This window comes from Salmo salar, chromosome 29, assembly GCF_965601325.2.
Source record: "Salmo salar chromosome 29, fSalSal1, whole genome shotgun sequence".
NCBI lineage: Eukaryota > Metazoa > Chordata > Actinopteri > Salmoniformes > Salmonidae > Salmo > Salmo salar.
In genome coordinates this window covers 3,899,987-3,917,323 of record NC_138319.1, presented here as the reverse complement: position 1 = coordinate 3,917,323, position 17,337 = coordinate 3,899,987, and positions in this window count along the sequence as shown.

The following is a 17,337-nucleotide window of genomic DNA, read 5'->3' as shown; positions in this document are numbered from 1 at the left end:
AACTTAATACGATGACAATAGGTCCCTATCGGACCAACACAATATGACACAGGTTACACAAGACGGAGATTTAAATAGAGAGAGAGCGAGAGAGAAAGAGAAACAACACTTGGATACATGTGTAAACTATGCTTAGTTTAGCCCTATTACCTTACCCCGAACTGCCGCTCTTATGGGTAAGAAGTTTTATGCATGTATTTATGTGTTGAAGGTCTTCGTTAGGTATCTCTGTTGGGTATCTCTGTTGGGGTCACTTCGGATGGCCTGGCCTTTCATTCTCAGGTGTAAGTCTATGATTGTCCACAAGATGTCACAATGTCCTTCCACTTTGTTGTCTGTTTGCTAGTACTCATTCTGTTAGAGGGGTCTCCTGAGGACAGCTAAACAGCCGTGTCGATGCTCCCAGCATGGGGATGAAAGCCATGTAGACAACCGATGATTTGAAGAGAATAACCTGGTGGTCCTGCTTAAATTCATTCACCTTAGATACAGTACTTAGAACAGCTACTCAACCATAGCATTGATTGTTAAGAGGTTCCTTTGTCTTTTTCAACCTCGTGTTGCGTTTTGGAGTCGTGACTAATCGTTGACCTCGGCTGCAGTGCGTGGTAATCCTAGTCTGGTATGTTAATTATTAACTCAAATGCTTTATACCCTCGGGTAGAACGGGACATTTCCGTCTTGCTGGTACGCTCTCTAGGTTCCCTGGGGCGTAGCTAAAGTGGTTTCTCCTTTAACAGTTGCGAGCTTACACCGCGGGACTTAGAGGTATCCAGCATCACGGCTTTGTTGCTCCAGACCACCGCAAGGGGGAGTTAGAGCACTCATTATGCATTTGGGTCCCAAGGTTTGTATATGATCAATCATATCGAGTGGTTCCAATGACGAATTTGACACGAGCCACCCGTCCCTGGTAACTTTCTTCAGAAAAGATGGCTGACAAAACATTACGGTGGAAGCAAATTTAAGTAATTATAATGTTATAACGAGTCAAGCAAAATATTTACAATTGAGAGGAATATGTTAGTTGATGTAGAGACAAACGATTGTGCATATTGTTTGGTCATAAAGTTAATTTACGAAAATTGCTATTTAGCAAGTTAGCTGACTAGCTAACATTAGCCAACTACCTAGCTAGTGTTATGACATAAATATGAAATTGTAATTTGTGTTGTTTAATGTTTTAGGGACTCCTGAGAAAACCAGTAAACCAGACTGTCGTCTTGTGAAACAGTGGATGTAAAGAATCTAGCTAGCTAAAGCATTTACTGAAAATTGAATGTACAATTGAGTTAGCTTGCCTTGCTTATATTTGCCATGCAATGCAGCTGAAGTAACATAGCTAGGTAACTATTTATTTGCTTATTGTTTAGTGGAGGATAAAAATAACTGTATGCCTATGGATGTGTAGCTAGCGGCAGTATGTAGCCGTTCTGTGTATGGACCCTACAACGTTTGGTATGAATATTAGTTCAGAACCTATAAACCTCAGCTATCATAGTTGTTGTATCGACTCAAAATGGCGCCGGAGGAGATTGCCGGCGTTTTACGGTCTCCTAACCAATTGTGCTATTATGTGGTTTCTTTCACGATATTTGTAAATTATTTTGTACATAATGTTTCTGCAACCGTATCTTACGGCAGAAAATAGCCTCTAGATATCAGGAGAGCGATCACTCATCTCGGATTAGACAAAGATTTCTTTCAACAACAACAACAGCAGCAAGCAGGACTCACACGATATTCTCCAAACACCGCACAGGGCAGACATCCCAATTATTCGCAAAAGGAAGCGACGCAGAGGCAGAAGAGCCAGATGCCTCGTCCGGACCCGCAGAAGGAAACTAGGAAAGCTGCCGTTACCGTCAATATTACTCACTAACGTGCAATCATTGGACAATAAACTAGACGAGGTACGATCACAAATATCCTACCAACGGGACATCAAAAACTGTAATATCCTATGTTTCACGGAATCGTGGCTGAATGACGACATGGATATTCAGCTAGCGGGATACACGCTGCACCGGCAGGATAGAACAGCCCACTCCGGTAAGACGAGGGGGGGCGGTCCCTGCATATTTGTAAACAACAGCTGGTGCACGAAATCTAAGGAAGTCTCTAGATTTTGCTCACCTGAAATAGAGTATATTATGATAAATTGCAGGCCACACTACTTGCTTAGAGAATTCTCAGCTATACTTTTCGTGGCTGTTTATGTACCACCACAGACAGATGCCGGCACTAAGACCGCACTCAGCCAGCTGTATAAGGAAATAAGCAAACAGGAAGCCACTCACCCAGAGGTGGCACTCCTAGTGGCCGGAGACTTTAATGCAGGGAAACTTAAATCAGTTCTACCAAATCTCTATCAACATGTTAAATGTGCAACGAGAGGGAAAAAAATTGTAGATCACCTGTACTCCACACACAGAGACGCGTACAAAGCTCTCTCTCGCCCTCCTTTTGGTAAATCCGACCACAAAAAAGTGGTCAGATGAAGCAGATGCTAAACTACAGGACTGTTTTGCTATCACAGACTGGAACATGTTCCGGGATTCTTCCGATGACATTGAGGAATACACCACATCAGTCACTGGCTTTATCAATAAGTGCATTGAGGACGTCGTCCCCACAGTGACTGTACGTACATACCCTAACCAGAAGCCATATTCGCAATATTCGCACTAAGCTAAAAGGTAGAGCTGCCGCTTCACAAGGTGCGGGACTCTAACCCGGAAGCTTACAAGAAATCCCACTATGCCTTGCGATGAACCATCAAACAGGCAAAGCGTCAATACAGGGCTAAGATTGACTCATACTACACCGGCTCCGATGCTCGTCGGATGTGGCAGGGCTTGCAAACTATTACAGACTACAAAGGGAAGCACAGCCGCGAGCTGCCCAGTGACACGAGCCTACCAGACGAGCTAAATCACTTCTATGCTCGCTTCGAGGCAAGCAACACTGAGGCATGCATGAGAGCATCAGCTGTTCCGGGCGACTGTGTGATCACGCTCTCCGTAGCTGACATGAGTAAGACCTTTAAACAGGTCAACATACACAAGGCTGCGGGGCCAGATGGATTCCCAGGATGTGTGCTACGGGCATGTGCTGACCAACTGGCAGGTGTCTTCACTGACATTTTCAACATGTCCCTGATTGAGTCTGTAATACCAACATGCTTCAAGCAGACCACCATTGTCCCTGTGCCCAAGAACACAAAGGCAACCTGCCTAAATGACTACAGACCCGTAGCACTCACGTCTGTATCCATGAAGTGCTTTGAAAGGCTGGTAATGGCTCACATCAACACCATTATCCCAGAAACCCTAGACCCACTCCAACTTGCATACCGCCCAAACAGATCCACAGATGATGCAATCTCTATTGCACTCCACACTCCCCTTTCCCACCTGGACAAAAGGAACACCTATGTGAGAATGCTATTCATTGACTACAGCTCAGCGTTCAACACCATAGTACCCTCAAAGTTGATCACTAAGTTAAGGAACCTGGACTAAACACCTCCCTCTGCAACTGGATCCTGGACTTCCTGACGGGCCGCCCCCAGGTGATGAGGGTCGGTAGCAACACATCTGCCACGCTGATCCTCAACAGTGGAGCTCCCCAGGGGTGCGTGCTCAGTCCCCTCCTGTACTCCCTGTTCACCACGACTACACGGCCAGGCACGACTCCAACACCATCATTAAGTTTCCTGACGACACAACAGTGGTAGGTCTGATCACCGACAACGATGAGACAGCCTATAGGGAGGAGGTCAGAGACCTGGCCGGGTGGTGCCAGAATAACAACTTATCCCTCAACGAAACCAAGACTAAGGAGATGATTGTGGACTACAGGAAAAGGAGCACCGATCACGTCCCCATTCTCATCGACGGGGCTGTAGTGGTGCAGGTTGAGAGCTTCAGATTCCTTGGTGTCCACATCAACAACAAACTAGAATGGTCCAAGCACACCACGACAGTCGTGAAGAGGGCACGACAAAGCCTATTCCCCCTCAGGAAACTAAAAAGATTTGGCATGGGTCCTGAGATCCTCAAAAGGTTCTACAGCGGCAACATCGAGAGCATCCTGACGGGTTGCATCACTCCCTGGTACGGCAATTGCTTGGCCTCCAACCGCAAGGCACTTCAGAGGGTAGTGCGTACGGCCCAGTACATCACTGGGGCAAAGCTGCCTGCCATCCAGGACCTCTTCACCAGGCGGTGTCAGAGGAAGGCCCTGAAAATTGTCAAAGACCCCAGCCACCCCAGTCGTAGACTGTTCTCTCTACTACCGCATGGCAAGCGGTACCGGAGTGCCAAGTCTAGGACAAAAAGACTTCTCAACAGTTTCTACCCCCAACCCATAAGACTCCTGAACAGGTAACCAAATGGTTACCCGGACTATTTGCATTGTGTGCCCCCACCCCAACCCCTCTTTTACGCTGCTGCTACTCTCTGTTTATCTTATATGCATAGTCACTTGAACTATACATTCATGTACATACTATCTCAATTGGCCCGACCAACCAGTGCTCCCGCACATTGGCTAACCGGGCTATCTGCATTGTGTCCCACCTCCCGCCAACCCCTCTTTTTACGCTACTGCTACTCTCTGTTCATCATATATGCATAGTCACTTTAACCATACCCACATGTACATACTACCTCAATAAGCCTGACTAACCGTTGTCTGTATATAGCCTTGCTACTCTTATTTTCAAATGTCTTTTTACTGTTGTTTTATTTCTTTACTTACCTACACACCACACACACACACACACACACACACACACACACACACACACACACACACACACACACACACACACACACGACCTTTTTTTTCACACTATTGGTTAGAGCCTGTAAGTAAGCATTACACTGTAAGAACTTCACCTGTTGTATTCGGCGCACGTGACAAATAAACTTTGATTTCATTTGATTTAACTTCAAGTCTGAATGGCATTAATGAAGCCTATGGCTTGAGTAGAATATAATAACTTTATTGTGCCAAGGATGCAAGTCCTATATACATGTACTGTAGTTATTACCACGCATGGGATCCCCACATTGTAGCCTGTACATTGAATATATTCACTGATCATGTACTCTACCTTGGCAGCAAATAAAGGTGCGGTTCAGGTATGAACCTCTGTGAGACATTCTTTTTCAGTCATATCCAATAATAGGTGTATCAAACTCCATTCTTTGAATTATGCTGTGTATGCATGCGTGTATTATAATTATACACTTCAACAGTGTTTACCACTCATGCTCCTGGGACATCAATGATTACACATTGTAACTATGCAATAGACTAGAAACATGATTTAAGTAAAGGCTGATTTGTAGTTCATATATACAGAAAAAAAACTGTACACTACACTTCCTATGCATATCTAACTCCCTTCATCTGCATTAATCTGAGGACACAGGATAGGTGGGGTATTTCAATGAGATACTTAATTTCAACCAGTGGAGAACGTGAAACGCTTTATTGAAAGTTCTTTATCCAGGTGTTATACATACATAATACATGCATTATAAATATTATAATTGTAATATTATATTATAAATACAAGTTAAATCTGTACTTCAATGCACATATGGTGTGCATTATAAAAAATAGGAACAAAGAGGAGGTGGGGAGAGAGGTAAAACAGAGGAGCAGGGAAGACAGCATATGATTTCATGAATTACAGCGCTACCCTAATATTCTCTCAGTTCATCACAATTACGTAGTGTCTCTAGCGGTGTCTCCTAACCAGCCTTGGGCCCCCAGTTGGCCCGAAGGTTATTTTAAGAGCGGGTGAGGTGGCGATGATGGGACTGACTTTCTCTCTCACATCAAAACATACCTGCAGACAAGAGACAGATGTGTCGGAAAGAAAGGTTGAACATTATTGGTTGTAGCCAAACTGACACTCAAAAAATGGCCAAAATGGAAGGTGGTTGATAGCAAAATGAAATTCAGAAAATGTTTTTTTATTAAAAGTAAAAAAGTTGCTTTCAGAACAACTCTTTTTGATTGAAAATAAAAATGTTTTGCTCTCGACACAAACGTACCTCCATAGCATATAAGAATTTTCCTGTGAATAACCAGACCTTCATACAAACTTGCTATACAGAATTCTTGATGCACAACCGAAGATGCTGCCATATCCTGCCAGCACGCCCATAAGCGAGCCACTCAGATGGAGAATGACGCGTGGAAGAGGGCGAGGAACGAGATGGGAGTAACAACAATTTGTTGCAAGTTGGGGAGGAGGGCTAATAGCTGATCATTAGACTATTCAACCTTTACTAAAGAATAGTCTAATAGCCGAACTAGGTGTGAAAAAAAACAATCCTATCATAGACCAAATTTGCCCTAACGACCAAGAGCACCGGTTAGAGCGGTTATAATCGGTTAGAGCACCGATTATGCTTTTGGGTCCCAATGCACTACTGTGTCTATAACTGACAACGAATGGGCAAAATATACCAAATAACAAACTGATAATTGGGCACGACTTCAAATGAAACAAGCAGGAAGCAGGTTTCGAACCCTCAACCTTCTTGCCCGAAGTCCTGCGCGCTATCGACTGTGTACCAAAAGCATGCTCAAGCCGCAGAGCCGCTAGAAAACGTCCTCGCAGTAGTTTGCTACTCAGTGTAATAAAGTAATGACTTTTCAAATAAGTTAACTTGCCCGTTAGGTTGGCTGACAATTTATTCTAACTACCCAACGTTTATTGACTTGATTATTCCCGTCATTCTTCGCTTAACTAAATGGTAAAGTCTATGTGCGTTCTCAATGGACATTCAGGTGCTTTCGTAAATTCGCTCTGGTTATCTACTCTGATTTCAGAGCACTCTCATCTGAGTGTACCAGAGCGCAGAATAATGAATTTACGATTGCTCAACACCTGTTTAATATGGCCGTTGTCATTAAACGTCGGCAACAGAGTGTAATTAAATTATTTCCAGCAGCACAGTTACAGTCTCCAACTCTCTGGCGTGTAATGTTCAGAAATGTTTTGCCTCCAAAACTACCGGTGAATGAGCACATCAATTTACAGAAATACTCATCATAAACTTTGATAAAAGATACAAGTGTTATGCACAGAATTATAGATAAACTTCTCCTTAATGCAACCACTGTGTCAGATTTCAAAAAAGCTTTACGGCGAAAGCAAACTTTGCAATAATCTGAGTACAGCGCTCAGACATCAAAACAGATACCCGCCATTTTGGAGTCAACAGAAGTCACAAATAACATTATAAATATTCACTTACCTTTGATGATCTTCATCGGAATGCACTCCCAGGAATCTCAGTTCCACAATAAATGTTCGTTTTGTTCGATAAAGTTCATCTTTAACCTCTTACATCTAGACGTTCCGCTAGCGGAACACCTGCTCCAATATCCAATGATGGGCGTGGCGCGAAATACAAACTCCTCTAAAATACAAAAACTTCAATTTTTCAAACATATGACTATTTCACAGCATTTTAAAGATAAGACTCTCCTTTATCTAACCACACTGTCCGATTTCAAAAAGGCTTTACAACGAAAGCAAAACATTAGATTATGTCAGCAGAGTACCAAGCCAGAAATAATCAGACACCCATTTTTCAAGCTAGCATATAATGTCACAAAAACCCAGAAGACAGCTAAATGCAGCACTAACCTTTTATGATCTTCATCAGATGACAACCCTAGGACATTATGTTATACAATACATGCATGTTTTGTTCAATCAAGTTCATATTTATATCAAAAACCAGCTTTTTACATTAGCATGTGACATTCAGAACTAGCAACTTCCGGGGAATTCGCTAACATTTTACTAAATTACTCACGATAAACGTTCACAAAAAGCATAACAATTATTTTAAGAATTATAGATACAGACCTCCTCTATGCACTCGATATGTCCGATTTTAAAATAGCTTTTTGGTGAAAGCACATTTTGCAATATTCTAAGTACATAGCCCAGGCATCACGGGCTAGCTATTTAGACACCCGGCAAGTTTAGCACTCACCAATATCAGCTTTACTATTATAAAAGTTTCATTACCTTTTGTTGTCTTCGTCAGAATGCACTCCCAGGACTGCTACTTCAATGACAAATGTTGGTTTGGTCCAAAATAATCCATCGTTATATCCGAATAGCGCCGTTTTGTTCGTGCGTTCCAGACACTATCCGAAATGGTAAAGAAGGGTCGCGCGCATGGCGCAATTCGTGACAAAAAAAATCTAAATATTCCATTACCGTACTTCGAAGCATGTCAACCGCTGTTTAAAATCAATTTATACGCCATTTTTCTCGTAGAAAAGCGATAATATTCCGACAGGGAATCTCCTTTTCGGCAAACAGAGGAAAAAATCACAAAGGCGGGGGCGGTCGGGTCACGCGCCTAAGCCCAGAGTCCCTAGATCGGCCACTTGAGAAAGGCGATAATGTGTTTCAGCCTGGGGCTGGGATGACGACATTCTGTTTTTTCCCGGGCTCTGAGCGCCTATGGACGACGTAGGAAGTGTCACGTTAGAGCAGAGATCCTTAGTAAAAGATAGAGATGGAAAAGAAGTTCAAGAAATGGTCAGACAGGCCACTTCCTGTAAAGGAATCTCTCAGGTTTTGACCTGCCATTTGAGTTCTGTTATACTCACAGACACCATTCAAACAGTTTTAGAAACTTTAGGGTGTTTTCTATCCATATGTAATACGTATATGCATATTCTAGTTACTGGGTAGGAGTGGTAACCAGATTAAATCGGGTATGTTTTTTATCCAGCCGTGAAAATAATGCCCCCTAGCCATAACAGGTTAAGTCCAAATACCTCCATTTTGTTTGCGCGTTCAGTTGAGTAATCCAAATCCCCTGTGCTCGTGCAGTGAGTTGAGACGAAAAGTCCAAAAAGTTATATTACAGTTCGTAGAAAGATGTCGAACGATGTATTGAATCAATCTTTAGGATGTTTTTATCATAAATCTTCCATAATATTCCAACCGGACAATTCCTTTGTCTTCAGAAATGAAAAGGAACACACCTAACTCTCACATGAGCGCGCGCGATTGAGCTCGTCATTTTCTCAGTCATCTGATTCCAAGCACTCTTATTCTCTCCCCATTCACAGTAGAAGCATGAAACAACGTTCTAAAGACTATTGACATCTAGTGGAAGCCTTAGGAAGTGCAAAATGACCCCACAGACACTGTATATTGGATAGGGAATCACTTGAAAAACTACGAACCTCACACTCCCTGGTCTGATTTTTTCTCAGGTTTTTGCAGCCATATGAGTTCTGTTATACTCACAGACATCATTCAAACAGTTTTAGAAACTTCAGAGTGTTTTCTATCCAAATCTACTAATAATATGCATATCCTACCTTCTGGGCATGAGTAGCAGGCAGTTTACTACGGGCACACTTTTCATCTGGACGTCAAAATACTGCCCCCTACCGAAGAGAGGATTTTATTTTTTATTTTTTTTATTTCACTTTTATTTAACCAGGTAGGCAAGTTGAGAACAAGTTCTCATTTACAATTGCGACCTGGCCAAGATAAGGCAAAGCAGTTCGACAACATACAAAAACACAGAGTTACACATGGAGTAAAACAACATACAATCAATGATGCAGTAGAAAAAAATAAGACTATATACAATGTGAGCAAATGATGTGAGATAAGGGAGGTAAAGGCAAAAAAGGCCATGGTGGCAAAGTAAATAAAGTATAGCAAGTAAAACACTGGAATGGTAGATTTGTAGTTTGAAGAAAGTTCAAAGTTAAAATATAAATAATATGGTGCAAAGGAGCAAAATACATAAAATAAATAAATACAGTAGGGGAAGAGGTAGTAGTTTGGGCTAAATTATAGATGGGCTATGTACAGGTGCAGTGATCTGGGAGCTGCTCTGATAGCTGGTGCTTAAAGCTAGTGAGGGAGATAAGTGTTTCCAGTTTCAGAGATTTTTGTAGTTCGTTCCAGTCATTGGCAGCAGAGAACTGGAAGGAGAGACGACCAAAGGAGGAGTTGGCTTTAGGGGTGACCAGAGAGATATACCTGCTGGAGCGCGTGCTACAGGTGGGTGCTGCTATGGTGACCAGTGAGCGGAGATAAGGGGGGACTTTACCTAGCAGGGTCTTGTAGATGACCCGGAGCCAATGTGTTTGGTGACGATAATGAAGCGAAGGCCAGCCAACGAGAGCGTACAGGTCGCAGTGGTGGGTAGTATATGGGGCTTTGGTGACAAAACGGATGGCACTGTGATAGACTGCATCCAGCTTGTTGAGTAGGGTATTGGAGGCTATTTTGTAAATGACATCGCCGAAGTCGAGGATTGGTAGGATGGTCAGTTTTACGAGGGTATGTTTGGCAGCATGAGTGAAGGATGCTTTGTTGCGAAATAGGAAGCCAATTCTAGATTTAACTTTGGATTGGAGATGATTGATGTGAGTCTGGAAGGAGAGTTTACAGTCTAACCAGACACCTAGGTATTTGTAGTTGTCCACAAAGTTAGAACCGTCCAGAGAAGTGATGCTGGACAGGCGGGCAGGTGCAGGCAGCGATCGGTTGAAGAGCATGCATTTAGTTTTACTTGTGTTTAGGAGCAGTTGGAGACCACAGAAGGAGAGTTGAATGGCATTGAAGCTCGTCTGGAGGGTTGTTAACACAGTATCCAAAGAAGGGCCAGAAGTATACAGAATGGTGTCGTCTGCGTAGAGGTGGATCAGAGATTCACCAGCAGCAAGAGCGACATCATTGATGTATACAGAGAAAAGAGTTGGCCCAAGAATTGAACCCTGTGGTACCCCCATAGAGACTGCCAGAGGTCCGGACAGCAGGCCCTCCGATTTGACACACTGAACTCTGTCAGAGAAGTAGTTGGTGAACCAAGCGACGCAATCGTTTGAGAAACCAAGGCTACTGGTGTGGTGATTAACAGAGTCAAAAGCCTTGGCCAGGTCAATGAATACGGCAGCACAGTATTGTTTCTTATCGATGGCGGTTACGATGTCGTTTAGGACCTTGAGCGTGGCTGAGGTGCACCCATGACCAGCTCTGAAACCAGATTGCATAGCGGAGAGGGTGCGGTGGGATTCGAAATGGTCGGTAAATCTGTTTGTTGACTTGGCTTTCAAAGACCTTAGAAAGGCAGGGTAGGATGGATATAGGTCTGTAGCAATTTGGGTCAAGAATGTCACCTCCTTTGAAGAGGGGGATGACGCAGCTGCTTTCCAATCTATGGGAATCTCAGACCACACGGAAGAGAGATTAAACAGGCTAGTAATAGGGGTTGCAATAATTTCGGCAGATAATTTTAGAAAGAAAGGGTCCAGATTGTCAAGCCCAGCTGATTTGTAGGGGTCCAGATTTTGCAGCTCTTTCAGAACATCAGCTGAATGGATTTGGGAGAAGGAGAAATGGGGGAGGCTTGGGCGAATAGCTGTGGGGGGTGCAGTGCTGTTGAATGCATTAGGGGTAGTTAGGTGGAAAGCATGGCCAGCCGTAGAAAAATGCTTATTGAAATTCTCAATTATAGTGGGCTTATCGGTGGTGACAGAGTTTCCTATCCTCAGTGCAGTGGGCAGTTGGTAGGAGGTATTCTTATTCTCCATGGACTTTACAATGTCCCAGAACTTTTTAGAGTTTGAGTTGCAGGAAGCAAATATTTGTTTGAAAAAGCTAGCCTTGGCGTTTGTAACTGCCTGTGTGTATTGGTTTCTAACTTCCCTGAAAAGGTGCATATCGCGGGGGCAGTTCGATGCTAATGCAGAACGCCACGGGATATTTTTGTGTTGGTTAAGGGCAGTCAGGTCTGGGGAGAACCAAGGGCTATATCTGTTCCTGGTTCTACATTTCTTGAAAGGGGCATGCTTATTTAAGATGGTGAGGAAGGCATTTAAAAAAAATAACCAGGCATCCTCTACTGACGGGATGAGGTCAATATCCTTCCAGGATACCAGGGCCAGGTCGATTAGAAAGGCTTGCTCGTTGAAATGTTTCAGGGAGCGTTTGACAGTGATGAGTGGGGGTCGTTTGACCGCTGACCCATTACGGGTGCAGGCAATGAGGCAGTGATCGCTGAGATCTTGGTTGAAAACAGCAGAGGTGTATTTAGAGGGCACGTTGGTTAGGATGATATCTATGAGGGTGCCAGTGTTTGCGGCTTTGGGGTTGTACCTGGTGGGTTCATTAATAATTTGTGTGAGATTGAGGGCATCAAGCTTGGATTGTAGGATGGCTGGAGTGTTAAGCATGTCCCAGTTTAGGTCACCTAGTAGCACGAGCTCTGAAGATAGATGGGGGGCAATCCGTTCACATATGGTGTCCAGAGCACAGCTAGGGGCCGAGGGGGGTCTATAGCAGGCGGCAACGGTGAGAGACTTGTTTTTGGAGAGGTGGATTTTTAAAAGTAGAAGTTCAAATTGTTTGGGTACAGACCTGGATAGCAGGACAGAACTCTGCAGGCTATCTCTGCAGTAGATTGCAACACCGCCCCCTTTGGTCGTTCTATCTTGTCTGAAAACGTTGTAGTTAGGGATGAAGATTTCAGAGTTTTTGGTGGACTTCCTAAGCCAAGATTCAGATACAGCTAGGACATCCGGGTTGGCAGAGTGTGCTAAAGCAGTGAATAAAACAAACTTAAGGAGGAGGCTTCTAATGTTAACATGCATGAAACCAAGGTTATTACGGTTACAGAAGTCATCAAAAGAGAGCGCCTGGGGAGTAGGAGTGGAGCCAGGCACTGCAGGGCCTGGATTCACCTCTACATCTCCAGAGGAGCAGAGAAGAATAAGTATGAGGGTACGGCTAAAAGCTATAAGAAGGTTAAGCAAGTACCAGTCAAAAGTTTGGACACACATACTGATTCCAGGATTTTTCTATATTTTACTATTTTCTACGTTGTAGAATAATAGTAACGACATCACAAATATGAAATAACACATATGGAATTGGTTAAGAACAAATTGTTATTTACAAGGACAGCCTACTCCTTCCTCCCCGTCAGGGAATTGAGCCCCGGTCTCCCGCGTGTCTGCATTTTGTAGTACAGACATTTCCTGCTCTCCCTTATGTAAGGAATTAGGCACTTTCCCATGTTTACTACAGTATTTACTGTAGGCCAAGTTTACTTGTCAGACTGCACAGTAGCCTAATATACAAATGCAGTTGGCTTATATCTCCAAAATGCTTTAAATGCTTTATTATCCAAATGTAAAAGAATATACTGTACAGTACTGTATTTCTTCATCAGCATCATTATGCTTTTGTTAACCTGTTGGGGGTAGGGGGCAGTATTTACACGGCCGGATAAAAAACGTACCCGATTTAAACTGGTTACTACTCTTACCCAGAAACGAGAATATGCATATAATTATTGGCTTTGGATAGAAAACACCCTAAAGTTTCTAAAACTGTTTGAATGGTGTCTGTGAGTATAACAGAACTCATATGGCAGGCAAAAACCTGAGAAGATTCCTTACAGGAAGTGGCCTGTCTGACCATTCCTTGAGCATCTTGCCTCTGTTTATTGAAGACTGAGGATCTTTGCTGTAACGTGACACTTCCTACGGCTCCCATAGGCTCTCAGAAGGCGGGAAAAAGCTGATTGATATCGAGGCATCCCCAGGCTGAAACACATTTGCGCTTTTGGCAAGTGGCCGATCAGAGGACAATGGGCTTAGGCGCGTGCACGAGTCGACCCCATGCTTTATTTTCTTTAGTCTTTTTACCTAAACGCAGATTCCCGGTCGGAATATTATCGCTTTTTTACGAGAAAAATGGCATAAAAATTGATTTTAAACAGCAGTTGACATGCTTCGAAATACGGTAATGGAATATTTAGAAATTTCTTGTCACGAAATGCGTCGTGCTCGTCACCCTTCTTTACCCTTTCGGATAGTGTCTTGAACGCACGAACAAAACACCGCTGTTTGGATATAACTATGGATTATTTGGGACCAAACCAACATTTGTTATTGAAGTAGAAGTCCTGGGAGTGCATTCTGACGAAGAACAGCAAAGTTAATAACATTTTTCTTATAGTAAATCTGACTTTGGTGAGTGCTAAACTTGCTCGGTGTCTAAATAGCTAGCCCTGTGATGCCGGGCTATCTACTTAGAATATTGCAAAATGTGCTTTCACCGAAAAGCTATTTTAAAATCGGACATATCGAGTGCATAGAGGAGTTCTGTATCTATAATTCTTAAAATAATTGTTATGCTTTTTGTGAACGTTTATCGTGAGTAATTTATAAAAAAAATTGTAAATTCACCGGAAGTTTGCGGGGGGTATGCTAGTTCTGAACGTCACATGCTAATGTAAAAAGCTGGTTTTTGATATAAATATGAACTTGATTGAACAAAACATGCATGTATTGTATAACATAATGTCCTAGGTGTGTCATCTGATGAAGATCATCAAAGGTTAGTGCTGCATTTAGCTGTCTTCTGGGTTTTTGTGACATTATATGCTAGCTTGAAAAATGCGTGTCTGATTATTTCTGGCTGGGTACTCTGCTGACATAATCTAATGTTTTGCTTTCGTTGTAAAGCCTTTTTGAAATCGGACAGTGTGGTTAGATTAACGAGAGTCTTGTCTTTAAAATGGTGTAAAATAGTCATATGTTTGAGAAATTGAAGTAATAGCATTTCTAAGGTATTTGAATAACGCGCCACAGGATTCCACTGGCTGTTACGTAGGTGGGACGATTTCGTCCCGCCGACCCTAGAGAGGTTAATAAATTAATGACAAAAATACTCTTTCAAAATGCAGATGTTGATTTAGGTATGGTTCCATAACGAATTACTATGGGAATAAATGTCACTGATTTACAGAAATATTGGAACAAAGTTGTCTAATGAAGGCAAACAATTTAGAACCCTCCATTCCTCTTATGCTGTAGCCTACTCCCGACCATCACGTTGTACAATGCCATATTTTCCATTCCATATTTTCCATTCCATTCTAACGGAAACCCTGAGGGTTTCATTTTTTGTTTTTCTCGGAATAGAAACACCATAGTATTAATCAAATTAATTAAGCCAAATTTCTTAAAATCAATCCCATGTATTATGTTATTACAAAAAAGGTTTTACATTCTCTGGTAATGCCAATATGGTAGACTATCAAATGCTTCTCAAAGATGCCCTCTGGTGGTCAAACTAGCACTAACTTGCATTATCAGAAAAAAATGGCTGACAATTTGATAACGTTTCACAGAATGCTAGCTGCAGTATGATGCAACTTTTAAAGGAGCAACCAAAGTAGTTACGAGGCAAGGTATCACAATTTACTATGACCTCGATAGACATCTTCAATCATCGTCTCATCTTCACAAAAACATTCTCTTTAATCTGGATATTTTCTACACAACTTAAAGAATTTAAACATCATATACACATTATGAATACGCTTCAAGTTAGTGTTTGTCATAGCATCTTCATTTAACTTTTAATGACATCACCAAATAGATATATACATTTTACATATTCCACCTCTCATTATTACCAGCATTTGGAGGATGAAATATAGTGTCCCCGTGTCCATGGATTAATGTTCTAGGTTTGGGCTGTAAACACTTCAAAAGGCACACAAATACACTCCAATCGCCCATGCTGGAGCAGAAAGGAATTGTCTGCTGCCTTACAATTTTCGATGGGGGTGAGGTGTCATAAAATCCCCACATCCATCCCTCCCCTCTCTGCGGGAGAGAGAGAGTTCTGTAGAGCTGAGACAGTGTAACCTGATCCTTTGGATCCTCACAGGAGAGTCATGACAATGTGCTCATACAATTCTCCCCACTTTGTCATTTCAGCTAGCACTAGACATGTGGAGGAAGCTGATGATCGAGCCACTGCAAGCTGTCCTGATCCGGATGCTGCTGAACGAAATCAAAAAGTTGGTTCTTGGTTTATATGTACAGTAGGATTCAGCAGGGCTAGCCTGGGAGGAGAAATGCTTGAAGTATGGTGCATTCGATAAGTATTCAGACCCCTTGAATCTTTCCACATTTTGTTACGTTGCAGCTAGGTTTGCAAAATTCCCTGGTTTTCCCGAAATCCCTGGTTGGAGGATTCCTGGAATCAGGAGGGAATGAGCAGGAAATCTGGATTCCTCCAACCAGGATATCTGGAAAAACAAAGGAATTTATTGAAAGTTTATGGAATTTTGCAACCATATGCAGCCTTATTCTAAAATGTTTTTTTTTTTTCAAATCCCTCATCAATCTACACACAATACCCCATAATGACAAAGCAAAAACAGCTTTTTTAGAATGCTCAGCAGCATTGAAGGTCCCTAAGAAAACAGTGGCATCATTCTTAAATGGAAGAAGTTTAGAACCACCAAGCCTTTTCCTAGAGCTGGCCGCCCAGCCAAACTGAGCAATCAGAGGAGAAGGGCCTTAGTCAGGGAGGTGACCAAGAACCCGAGCTCCAGAGTTCCTCTGTGGAGATGGGAGAACCTTCCAGAAGGACAACCATCTCTGCAGCTTTCCACCAATCAGGCCTTTATGGTAGAGTGTTTAGACGGAAGCCACTCCTTAGTTATAGGCACATGACAGCCTGCTTGGACTTTGCCTAAAGATTCTCAGACCTGGCCTGAATGCGAAGAGTCACACCTGGAGAAAACCTGGCACTATCCCATCGGTGAAGCATGGTGGTGGCATCATCATGCTGTGGGGTTATTGTTCAGGGGCAGGGACTGGGAGACTAGTCAGGCTTGAGGAAAAGATGAATGTAGCAAAGTACAGAGAGATCCTTGATGAAAACCTGCTCCAGAGCGCTCAGCACCTCAGACTGGGGCAAAGATTCAGCTTCCAACAGGACAACAGCCCTAAGCACACAGCCAAGACAATGCAGGAGTGGCTTCGAGACATGTCTCTGAATGTCCTTGAGTGGCCCAACCAGAGCCCCCGATCGAACAACTCTGGAGAGACCTGTGCGCTCCCCGTCCAACCTGACAGAGCTTGAGAGGATCTGCAGAGAAGAATGGGACAAACTCTTCAAATACAGGTGTGCCAAGATTGTAGCGTCATACCCAAGAAGACTCGAGGCTGTAATCGCTGCCAAAGGTGCTTCAACAAACTACTGAGTAAAGGGTCTGAATACCTATGTAAATATGATATTTCTGTTTTTATTTTAGCAAAAATGTCTAAACTTGTTTTTGCTTTTTCATTATGGGATATTATGTTTATATTGACGAGGGCAAAAAAATGTCAAGGGGTCTGAATACTTTCCGAATGGACTCTAGGTCTAAAATGACCAGTGCTCCTATTTAGCGGTTTGTGATTGTCATAATGACTTGATCTCTGGGTTTGTTTCTGTGAAGG